Source organism: Vigna unguiculata, chromosome 1 (genome assembly GCF_037176805.1).
Source record: "Vigna unguiculata cultivar grain cowpea cultivar isolate G323 ecotype 2 chromosome 1, ASM3717680v1, whole genome shotgun sequence".
Lineage (NCBI taxonomy): Eukaryota > Viridiplantae > Streptophyta > Magnoliopsida > Fabales > Fabaceae > Vigna > Vigna unguiculata.
The window spans coordinates 21,467,610-21,480,141 of record NC_140792.1 but is presented as its reverse complement, the minus strand read 5'-3'; the positions used below and the strand labels follow the sequence as shown (position 1 = coordinate 21,480,141).

The window sequence follows — 12,532 nt, the reverse complement described above, 5'->3', positions numbered from 1 at the left end:
TATTTAAGGTGAACCAATTTTTTGATTATCACCGGACTGCGAATGAGTAGCGGTTGCGTATCGCCATTTTCTATATGGAAGGCGAAGCTCTCAGTTGGTATCAATGGATGCATTCGAACGAACAACTTTCATCGTGGTAAATGTTTCTAAGGGCCTTAGAACTTCGATTTGCTCCATCGGAATTTGAAGACCCACAAGGTTCCTTGTTCAAGTTGACTCATACAACCTCTGTTTGAGAATACCAAACGCAATTTGAAAATCTAGCCAACTTGGTGAATATGCTTTCTACTCCTTTTTATCTTAGTTGTTTTATCTCTGGAATCAAACCGGAAATACATCGAGAGGTAATTATGTTTTTCCCTAACTCACTTTCTGAAGCAATCAGTCTTGCTAAATTACAAGAAGAGAAATTCACAGCAAATACGCTGAAATTGGGATTCAACATTGCTAAGTTCAATCCAGGGTACAGAACGTCACCAACTGCAAATCACAATACAACTGGGTTGTTACCCACACCAACCCACGTGAAGCCTTTATCGGCCTCACCATCGTTGAGTAATTCTTCTTGTAGAGTTGTGACTCCAGTTCGCAAGTTAACAACAACAGATTTGCAAGCAAGACGAGAGAAGGGACTTTGCTATTATTATGTTGAAAAATATGCTCGTGGCCATCGTTGTAAAAAGAAATTTTATTTGTTGATAGCAGCTCCAGAGATTCCTTCCATGGATGATGAGCTTAACCATTTGTTGGAACATTTGGATCTACAAGTTGAACCTAGTCCAGACCTGAATCCAGACCCACATATTACACTTGCATCCCTCAACGCACACATTAGCATTCATAAAGGGTTAAACCGCTCCACAAACCCTATGGGTCCAAGGTATTATTGGCAGATCAACTGTTACCATTTTAGTGGATAACGGGAGTACCCATAATTTTGTCCAAGAAAGGGTTGCGAAATTTTTGGGCTTACAATTATGCCAGGCCCAACCCTTTTTAGTCTTGGTAGGCAGCGGAGAAGAGCTTCAATGTGATACTTATTGCCCCAATGTTGAAATATTCCATCTTTAAGTCATTCCCTCTTCACCTTCAGTATCGAATCCCCAATTCTACAAGAAACCAGTGACTGCTTTGATAGACGAGTTTGCGCATCTATTCGAGAAACTTGACGGCCTTCCCCCTTCTCACCGCAGTGATCACAAAATTCCCATTCTACAAGGATCCAACCTCGTGAATGTGCGATTGTATAGATATTCTCATTTTCAAAAGTAAGAGATGGAAAGGTTGATTGGAGAACTTATGGAAACATGGCTCATTCAAAGAAGTTGCAAGCCTTACCCTTCCCTAGTCTTGTTAGTTCGGAAAAAAGACGGAAGTTGGCAGTTTTGTGTCGACTATCGAGCCCTTAATGCCATAACCAACAAGGATCGCTTTCCAATTCCATCCATTGACGAGTTATTAGATGAGCTTCATGGCACCCATTGGTTTAGCAAACATGATTTATGTTCGGGATATCACCAAATTAGAATGCAAGAGACATATATTCATAAGACGACTTTCCGGACTCATGAAGGCCATTACAAGTTTCTTGTAATATCGTTCGGGTTATGCAATGCGCCTGCAACATTTCAGGCCACAATGAATGAAATCTCCCAACCTTATCTTCGGCGGTTTGTCATAGTTTTATTTTACGACATTTTAATCTATAGCAAGACACTTGATGAACAATTACTGCACTTGAGAACAATTTTTTATTGTTTATTAACTAATCAATTTTTTTTTGAAGAAAACAAAGTGCACTTTTGCCTAGGTTACTATAGAATACCTTGGTCATATTTTCTCCCGCAATGGAGTTGAGGCTGATCCTGAAAAGTTGAAAGTCATGATTGCTTGGGCTGTTCCTGCCAATATTAAGCAACTTCGAGGTTTCCTTGGCCTTACAAGGTTCTATAGGAAATTCATCCGTGGATATGCCTCTATAGCATTTTCCTTGACTGACCTATTGAAGAAGGATAAGTTTTTATGGACAACAAAAGCTCAAGATGCTTTTAAGCAGCTTAAACAGACCATGGTGTCTGCCCTGGTGTTGCGTTTGCCAGATTTTCAAAAGAACTTCATTTGGGAAATAGATGCGTCAAGAATGGGAATGGGTGTTGTGTTGCAGTAAGATGGGCACCCAATCAGTTTTTTCAATAAGAAGTTTTGCCCTAAGCTTCTTAGTTCTTCAACTTATGTTCGAGAATTGCATGCTATTACAGAGGTAGTGAAGAAGTGGCGAACCTATCTATTGGGACGACGATTCACAATCTACACCAATCAAAGGAGCTTATGAGAGTTAATGATGCAAGTAATCCCGACCCCCTAACAAAAATACTACCTCCTGAAACTCCTGGGCTACAACTATGACATTTAGTACAAAGCTGGGGGTCACAATAAAGTTGCACATGCACTCTCAAGAGTACCATACTGGACTAGGCAATTTTTTGGCATCATTGTTCCTCATTTTGACACTTTTACGAAGGTGCAAGAAGGGTATAAAACCGACTAAGAGCTTGTTCAACTATTAAAGCAAGTGGAAGCAAACCTTAAAGGCTTTTCCGAGTATCAAATCATTAGCGATGTTCTGTTTTATCAAGGCAAAATTTATCTTTCTGCTAAATCTGCTCTTATTCCCCTGTTACTAGAAGACTACCATGCAACTCCTATTGGTGGTCATGTTGGAATTTTAAAGACCTATGGGCGTTTATCCGAGAATTTTTTTCTGGCCTGAAATGAAAAAGGATGTCACTAAATTTGTTAACAAATGTATCATTTGCCAATAGGTTAAAGCTCCAACACATGCATCATATGGATTACTTCAACCACTACCCATTCCTTCAAGCCTTTGGGAAAATATATCAACAGACTTCATAATAGGCCTCCCTTCATTCCAAAATCACACTGTCATTTTTGGTAGTTGTTGACTATTTTTCTAAGGCTGCACATTTTGGAACCTTGTCTTCTAACTTCACAACTTCTCAAGTGGTTGGTTTGTTTACTTGCATGATATGCAAACTCCATGGAATGCCTAATAGCATTTTGTCTGATCGAGATCCTATATTTATGAGCCATTTTTGGCAGAAATTATTCAAGCTTAGTAGGACTAAGTTACGCATGACCACTGCTTATCATCCACAAGGAGATGGCCAAACTGAAGTTGTTCATCGCATCCTACAACAATACCTTCGTTCCTTTGTGCATCATCAACCCTCTCAATGGGGAAAGTTTTTGCATTGGGCTGAATGGCACTATAATTCATCCTATCAAACCTCGGTTGGAATGATTCCTTATCAAGTTATGTATGGGAAACCACCTCTCTCTCTACCTCAATACATTACTAGGTCTAGTACGGTAGAAGTTGTGGAGCAAGAATTAAATAGTCGCGATCACATTTTGGCCAAATTAAAAGCAAATTTGTTTAAAGCTCAAAACAACATGAAGACTTATGTTGACAGACACCGCATTCCACATCCCTTTCGTCTAGGCGACTTAATGTGGGTTAAGTTGCGACCTTGACAAACTTCTGTAGCAGGCAGAAGGGTTCAAAAATTGAGCTAACGTTTTTATGAGCCATAACGTATTAGCAAATGCATTGGTGAAAATGCCTTTGAGTTGAATCTGCCTCAAGGTTAAAAAATTCACCCAGTTTTTCATGCTTCAAAACATAAGCCTTTTCGGGGAGATGATGACATTCCAGAGCTGCAACTACCCCCTTTATCTATTGAAAACCAACCTCAAGTGGTATCTATTGCTATAGTGGCTTCTAAAATTGAGGGCCACCTACCAAGAGAGTATGTTTTAGTTCAGTGGCAAGTAGGGGTGATCATGGATTGGATTTTTAATGATCCAATCCACATCCATTTTGGATCCAAATAACTGGATTAGATTTTCGATCCAAATCCATTTTTTTAGAAAAAGTAGGTTGAATTTTTTTAAAATCTAGATCCAAATATTTGGATCAAGTTTAAATCCAGATCCAAATATTTGGATTAAGTTCAAAATCCAAAATCCATTTTTTATAAAATAAATTTAAAATTAAATTTTCTAAAACTTGTGTCCATAGGGTCGACACCATAGAATTTGGCAGATTTTTTGTTGGGGCCAACGAGACCAAATTTCAGCATGAGATGGACTTGGTTGACTTTCGGTCGAGGCCGAACGAATTTTTTTCGAGCTCGACTTGGTCGATTTGACCAAATTTTAGCTGGGGTCGACTCGGCCAAATTCGAACGAATTTCGGTCGGGGACGACATGACCAAATTTGGGTTAGGGCCGAGTTGGCAAAATATGGCCACGTTTAGGCCAGGGCCTGATCAGTCAAATTTCGTTCAAGGTTGACTCAACTAAATTCGTCGATCGAGACTCCCTCGAGTGAATATGGCCAATTTACGATTGCGACCGACTTAGTTGAATACAATCAAATTTCGTTAAGGACTTACTTGACCGAATACGATAAATTTAGGCTAGGGCCGACTCGACCAAATTTTGGTCATGACCAACTCGACTGAATTCAGTCAAATTTAGGTCAGGACCGACTCGCTTGAATATGACCAAATTTCGGTCGCGATCGACTCTACCGAATATGACCAAATTCAGGCTAGGACCAACTCGATCAAATTTTGGTCGAGGCCAACACGACCAAATTTTGACCGGAGCCGGCTTGATTGAATTCGACCGAATTTCGGTCATGGCCAACTCGGTTGAATACTGTCAAATTTCGATCGTGACCGACTCATTTGAATACAGCCAAATTTCATCCTAGGCCGTCTCAGTCGAATACGGCCAAATTTGGGTCAGGGCCAACTCTGACAAATCTTAACCAAGGCCAACTCGATTGAATTCGACCGAATTTTGAATATTGCATTCACCTTATATCTTGTTTGATGTATGCTCCTTGAACTTGATTTTGGCCTAAAAAATTAGGAACTAAGTGTCCAAGCCACCCAAAACACCTTTCTCATCATTTTGTGAAACTAGTTTTTGAAAGAAAAAAAATTTTGGTACACTTTTACAATCTTACCGAGAGCAATATAGCTCTTTGATGAACCAAAATTGTGTTTCCACTAAGTGTTATGCTACTAGTTTTCATATTTGGGTGTTGGGTGATATTGGCTAATTAGTTTCATGCTTAAAATTTAGTTATGATCTTTCTTGGTGTATGCATTATTTGAGACTTGGTGATGCATAGTTCAAGTATTTTTCCAGTAGAGTCTTTTCATGTGCTTTTCTTGCTTGCTTTGATTTAAAGTTTTGTCAACTTGATATCCTTTCCTTAGAGTTTAGCTTTCTTGGCTTTAAGTACTTTTATTGCTTGTCTTTAGGTTCTTTGTTTTGTCTTAGTAGTTTTCTTCCTTTGCTTTCCTTTGAGTGTAGTGGCCAAGCCACTTAAACTTGTCTTAAAAAGGTTTCCAAAAACTTTGAAAGCATTTCACTCCTTTTTGGTGGATTTAAGTGTAGCCTTGCCTTGTTGCTTTGGGGGAGAGTAATTGAAACACTTGGGTTGTTTATTTTGACCACACTTGGTCACGGGTTTCTTATCATTTGCTAACCAACTTCTTTACTTGTCTCGGATTTTTGGATTTGTTTTATAGGAAATCATGGATTTGAGTCCGGTTTTGGAGGATGCAAGAAATAGAGAAGGTTCGGCTTCTCCATACTCACCTCAAGTGGTGAATCCCATGGCACATCAAGGGACCATCATTGATGTCACTAGCATTCTCCAACAAATGGAACATAAAAGACATGAAGATAGGGAACACCAAGAGAGAGCCTTTCAAATGTACATGCAACAACAAATGCAACAAATACAACAAGTGTAGCAACAAATTCAACAAGTGCAACAACATCAACAAATCCAACCAAGAGAGGAAAGAAGGGCAAGGAGGTGATCTCCTTCCGTGGACTCCTATGGAAGTAAGGAAAAAGGAGAAGGCCCGAAGGGGGTGGAGAAAGAAGGCACCAAGTGCAACATCAAAGGCAACCTCCCCCCATTAAAATCCCAAAGTTCAAAGGAGAACATGACCCCAATGCTTTCATGGAGTGGGAACAAAAAGTGGATCAAATTTTTAGCATTCATAGAGTTAGTGAATAAGATGAAGTAGACTTGGTAGTTTTAGAGTTTGAAGAGTATGCCATGACTTGGTGGCATCAAATTTGTATGGACAATTATAACCAAGAGCCACCCGCGGCTTCTTGGATGGATATTAAAGTTAAAATGCGCGAACGTTTTATACCTTCCTATCATAGGAGGGAGACTCTTTTGAAGCTCCATAGGCTTCAACAAGGGTCTATGTGTGTTGAAGAATATTTCAAATTGATGGAGTCCATGCTCTTAAAGGTAAGACTCCATGATGAGCTTGAAGAAGAGAAAGTCACTAGGTTTGTGAGTGGTCTAAGGAGGGAAATTCAAGATGTAGTTGACTTGTACGAGTACTCCACTCTTAGCAAAGTTTTGCACTTAGCCTTGAAAGTTGAAAACCAATTGAAAAGAAAACAAGAGGCCAAGAAGAGTACTTCATACAATGACTATTACTCTTAACCTTGGAAAGGTAAGGAGAAAAAGGATTTTAAAACACCTTCCAAATCCTCCCAAGACCCCACACCTAAACCCAATTCGACTAGGACTACGCATGATAAACCAACTTTCAAATGTTTTAAATGCTTAGGCTTTGGACACATAGCCTCCAATTGTCCTTCAAAGAGGAACATGTTCTTGAACTTTAAAGGAGAAGTTAAAAGTGAACATTCCCCTTCATCTTCCCCCAAGAGTAGTTCATCACACACTTCTTCCCCTTCAAGTGAAGATGAGATCAAACCTCATGAAAGAGGTCTTTTAGTTGTGAGGCGCATGTTGGGCCAAGTCCCAAAGGAATTTGAATCTCAAAGGGAAATTATTTTTCATACAAGATGCCTCATCAACAAAAAGACTTGCTCCCTTATTATTGATGGTGGAAGTTATGTCAATGTGGCTAGCACAAGGTAGTGGACAAGCTTGGCTTGGACACCATCCCTCATGCCAAGCCCTATAAACTATCTTGGTTAAGTGAAAATGGTGAAATAAATGTGGATAAACAAGTTCTCATCACTTTCTCCATTGGGAATTACAAGGATAATGTTTTGTGTGACTTAGTGTCCATGGAAGCAACTGACATAATTCTTGGAAGGCCATGACAATTTGACAAAAAAGCTTTCCATGATAGCCATTCCAATAAATTTTCTTTTAACTTCCAAGGCAAAAGGATCACATTACTACCTTTATCCCCCAAAGAAGTAAGTGATGACCAAAAACAAATGTTTGAGAAAAGAAAGGAAGAGAAGGCGCAACTAATGGCGCACACCAAGGAAGCAAGAAAGAGCTAAAAAGGTAATGCTTTCTCAAAAATAAGTTTTTCTTGCTTATCCAAGTGAGTCTTCTCCTTCCTTTCAAAAAGCTTCCTCCTATAGTCTTAGATGAATTCAAGGATGTGTTCCAAGATCCCCAAAGGGACTTCCACCTCTAAGAGGTATAGAACATCAAATTGACTTCATCCAAGGATCATCTTTGCCCAATAGGTCACCCTATAGGACCAATCCCGAGGAGGCCAAAGAAATTCAAAAACAAGTCAATGATTTGTTAGAAAAGGGATGAGTGCAACATAGTATGAGTCCTTGTGCTATGCATGTGATCCTAGTTCCAAAGAAGCATGGAACATGGAGAATGTGTATAGATTGTAGGGCCATCAATAATATCACCATCAAATATAGGCATCCCATCCCTAGGTTAGATGACTTGCTTGATGAGCTTCATGGTGCAACCACCTTTTCAAAGATAGATTTTAAGAGTGGTTACAACCAAATAAGAATCAAGGAAGGAGATGAGTGGAAAACCTCCTTCAAAACCAAGTTTGGATTGTATGAATGGCTAGTCATACCCTTTGGGTTGACTAATGCACCAAGAACTTTCATGAGGCTCATGCATCATGTGCTTAGACCATACTTGGGAAAATTTGTAGTGGTCTATTTTGATGACATACTCATCTATAGTAGAGTTGTCAATTTAGCCCAACCCACAGAATTTGGCCCTGGCCCACGTGGGCTGGGGACAAAAAAGCCCACAAAACCAAAAAAGCCCCCACTAAAAAGCCCATAAGGCCAAAAAGCCCACAAAAGTCATGTGGGCTAGGGCCAACCCAAGGGCTTTTCTCTAAACATGAAAAAAAATTATAAGACAAAAATTCATAGCTTCCATACCCTAATTAACTATACTAGCCATTGTAAGGGAAATAAAAAGAAGATAAACTTCAGTTTGAGTATATAAACAAGCTCGGCCAAAGCAAATTATTTGAAAAGATCCATTAACTTGTGCCTCATAATTCCCTAACTTATGCCTCAGAAAATGTAAGACCCACAAAATTTAAATAATTAAATAAATAATTATTAATAAATGCGGGTAGTAGAAGCCTTTATGACATTAAATTTTGATTGGTTTGACGTGGAAAAGTACTAGCTTAAATGGTTGAGAGTACTTTGATTATGTGAGAGGACTTGGGTTTAAGTCCTAAGTATGCCAACTGTGTGTTATTTATTTTTTATTATTTTAATAATATGAATGTGCATGTTAATTAAGAATATAATATTTGAATTATATTAGTTGGCATGAAATATGAATTGGCATGATGGTTTGGTATTGACTTGGCAATTGCATGGTTGTGGGTTCAAGCCTTGGGGAACTTAAATTAAACTTTTTTTTTGCTAATGTTAGATTTGGATGGAATGGGAAGGGTTAAAGGAAACCCTAACTGATCTAGCAGCCAAGGGTGGCTGTAAAACAGCCCATAATGGGACAATGAAGGGCAATTAACCACCAATTAAGTTGCATTTTCGTTTTGCATTATTGACCTAACTTTAAAGCACCATTTAAAAGGCAAAATTAGAGTATTAGGAAAGGTTTTGGCAAGGCTGAAATTATATCAAAAACAGAGCACGAGATTGAGAGTTTTTGTGAGTGTTGGGTGAGGTTTTGGGTTTGAGTTGGTAGAAGAGCAAGAAGGATGCTGCAGCGATGTGCATGTGCTTGTATGTGAATTTTTATGAGTACAATTGACTGCGTGTAGTATGGTTATGTTCTATGCTTGAATTCTTGAATGAAATTGGGGGATTTTTGGGTTCGTGTTAGGGGTTGGAAATAGTTTAACTTGAATGATGAATATGATTAATGCACTGTTTGAGAGAATTCATGTTAATTTGAATGAACCATGAACTTTGTAATGTATGAACCAGTGAAATTGTGTTAGTACGAATATGGATGCTGTGAGTTAGGGTGATTGGGGACCAGAGATGAACTAGAACAAATCTGGTAAAAACCTTGTTGGCAAGCACCGCCTGGCGGCATCTGGGTGGCCACCAGGCGATACCTTAGTTTCGCTGATCATTTGGGGTTCTGTGTGTTTTCGTGGTTTGGGTGTTATCCTGGATAAATTAGGATGTATTATAGGACTTAGTGAGGGGTAATGAGATGAAGAGAACTCGGGCATAGCATAATAAATGATTTATGTGGGAGTGTATAATAATAATTGGGACAAAGGCTTTAAACTGAATAAAGTTGTATGTTGAATTAATAGAGACTGTATTTATTTGAAAGCTGGAATGAGGACATTGTGTAATCACTAGTTAATTGATTTGGTGTGGGTTAATTGGTAAGGCATGGAGAGTGAAGTAGAGTTAGACATTTATGTCAATTTGATTGTGTGCCAAAATTTGAGAAAAAATGCTAGGTAGAGTGTAAAATGCATGTTAGTGTTGTAATTTGTTTGGGTGATTGAGAGTGATGCCTGGGATTGGTTGTGATCAAATATTTTCATGCTTGTGTAGTTTCTCAGTATATATATATATATACACACACACACACACACACCATATTGACAACTTTGGGGTATGACTCAATGTGTAAATTATGGAGAATGGGTCAAACCTAATGATCCCTATTTTGGTGTGATTTATATGCGTATCTATAATGTTTTGTGTCGTAATTCCTTGAGTTGTATGTTTTGCGATCCTTTGGGATCTGTTTAAAGTGCCTAAAACCAGTAGCATTGCGCTACTGGTATGGTGCCTGGCGGCGCGAGGCAAGCCGCCAGGCAATAGACAATTAACTCAGTGGCAGTGGCCATTGGACGAGATGGCGCCTGGCGGCAGGGTGGGTTCCGCCAGGCGGAATTGAAGCAGCAGTAGTACTGGAAGGCGCGAGGCGCCTGGTGGTAGTGTTGTTTCTGCTAGGCGAAAGACGTGCTACAGAGGCTCTAGAGGAATGGTGGTGCCTGGCGGCAGGCTTGGGGTCCGCCAGGCAGTGACGATGCAGCAGCACTCCTGTTTGGCGCTTGGCGCCTGGTGGTGTGTGATGCCTGCCAGGCGGTTTGGATCCAGATTCCGCCTAGCGGTGTGCGATACGCGCCAGGAAGTTTTGGTTCAGTGATGATGCATGAGGAAAGGTTTCTACACCGCTTTAAGGGATGTTCATGATGCGATGCTTTGGTTGGGGGCCCAATTACGAGTGCATCTTGTATTGGGGTAACACGTGACCACTCTAGGTTGTAGCCTGGTGGTTTAGGAAGTCCAGTGGAGTGTGGCAGTTGTGGCTCGTACGGTGAGGTTCGAGTGATTGCCCTCTTCAGTGTATTCTGATAGAGTTTTGGTAGTTTGGAACAGCTACAAACTTATGTTTGTTTTGGGGAGCTCCACTTGGTGTCACGGTGAGATGTTGTGGCAAAGTTATTCCCATGTGTGGACTATCAGGTGGTGGCATGTAGTCGGAGGGGCGAGTAGACGTCTAATGAAATGATAGACGTTTAATGAAATTGCTGGAAATGGAGAAGTAAGGAAAAGGGAGAAGAATACAAAACCGGGTTTTAAAATGTTGAGATGTTGTATTTAATATTATTTTGTTTGGTTTTATTTAAATGAGCTCACCCTATCTGTGTGTGTGTGTGGCGATGATCATGTAACTTGTTACATAGGAGCAGATGTTGATGCAGGTGTGCATGTAGATGCATAGAGACGGAGTGTGGGCCAGCTATGGGAGTTTTAATAATTTTCTTTCATAGAAGCTTCGTGGACTATTTTTGTAATAGTTTTATAAATAGTTATGATTATAATAATTGAACGTCGCGGTTTATTTATTATTGGCGTATTAACTTTGGATTTAAATTTTTCCCGCGTTTTGGGAACTTGTTGATAATAAATGAGGTTATTCTATTATTTTTGTTTTTATTTATTTTAATAAGTAATTTCCGGCTAGGACGTTATAGAAAAGCTACAACTTTTTTGTAGTTTCTTGCTTGTGTTTTAAAAGGTATTACCTGGAACAATTTTTTAGGATCATTTAATTAACCTATAAAAGTTTTTAAGAAACAAAAATGTTAGGATTTTATACCAATGAATTCAAATTTATTGATAAATGTGGATTTATTCTATGAAATTATATTGTCAAGACTACTCTTTCAATAAAGTTTAGAATTTTAATCTACCATTTTTCCTAAATGATGAAGGATTATCTTGTTTTCTTTTAAGATTGTTGAATATGGTGTGAGTTGATTAAGAAAGCTAAGTGAAATCCCCACTGGACATTAAGATAGCAAGCTATCTAGATGTGAAGGTTCCTTTCACAAAGCTCAAGAGAAGAAGATGATAGATTGATTCAAAACAAAAAGGAAAATGGAAAGCACATAAACCATAGAAAACCAAGAACAATTAAAGGAAGAAGAAAACATAAAATGGTAAGGAAAGAAATAGTAAAAATGTGAGAAGCACGCCACTACAAGGCTAGGCTAGAAGCCATGGCAACCTTGAAGATGAGTGGATGTGTGCCGCCACTTGCTATGCAAGATAAGGCTTAAAAGTATTCACTCCCTATGGAGGAAACTCTCACAAATAGTTGAGACACAAGAGTGTTTTTACTTCAAAATGTTCAACCCTTTTACATGTCTAGGAGCACCCCTTATATAGAAGAGTTTAGGGGCCTCTAAGAAAATAAAAGATACCTAAGGATGTCTCTACAAAAACCTAACCCTAGCTTCTAGAAACTAGGTCAAATAAGGTTACAACAAATGAGAGACAAAAGAGATAACTATGGTGTGTGAAAGGCTAATTTCGTTCTAGCACAAAAGGATACAAAGAATGTGTCTCACATGTCTCCAAAAAGTGGCCAAAGTGTGCTAAAAACAAAGGAGACCAAAGGTACACTTGCTTCATGCCTTTTACTTTATGCTTTATGCCTTTGCTTTACTCTCTCCTCCACATCATTTATGCTCCCCCAATCACCATGCACCATCTAGCATTACTTTCTTACTCCTAATTAACCTACAAAGCAAATAAACATAGATTAACATGTTGGCTTAAGTAAAGTCAACTATAGTCAACAAGTCAAACCTAGTCAAAGGTCAAAAAGTCCACTAAAGTTCATTCAACTAAGTCAATTTAGGGAATCAAAAATAACAAACACAAATGAAAGGGATGAAGG

At 39.0% G+C, this 12,532-nt stretch overlaps 1 pseudogene; it reads left to right on the top strand.

The window, feature by feature from the left end:
* Positions 1–6,172: 6,172 nt before the first annotated feature.
* Positions 6,173–7,398, top strand: LOC146888759 (uncharacterized; annotated as a pseudogene).
* The last annotated feature ends 5,134 nt before the right edge of the window (positions 7,399–12,532 follow it).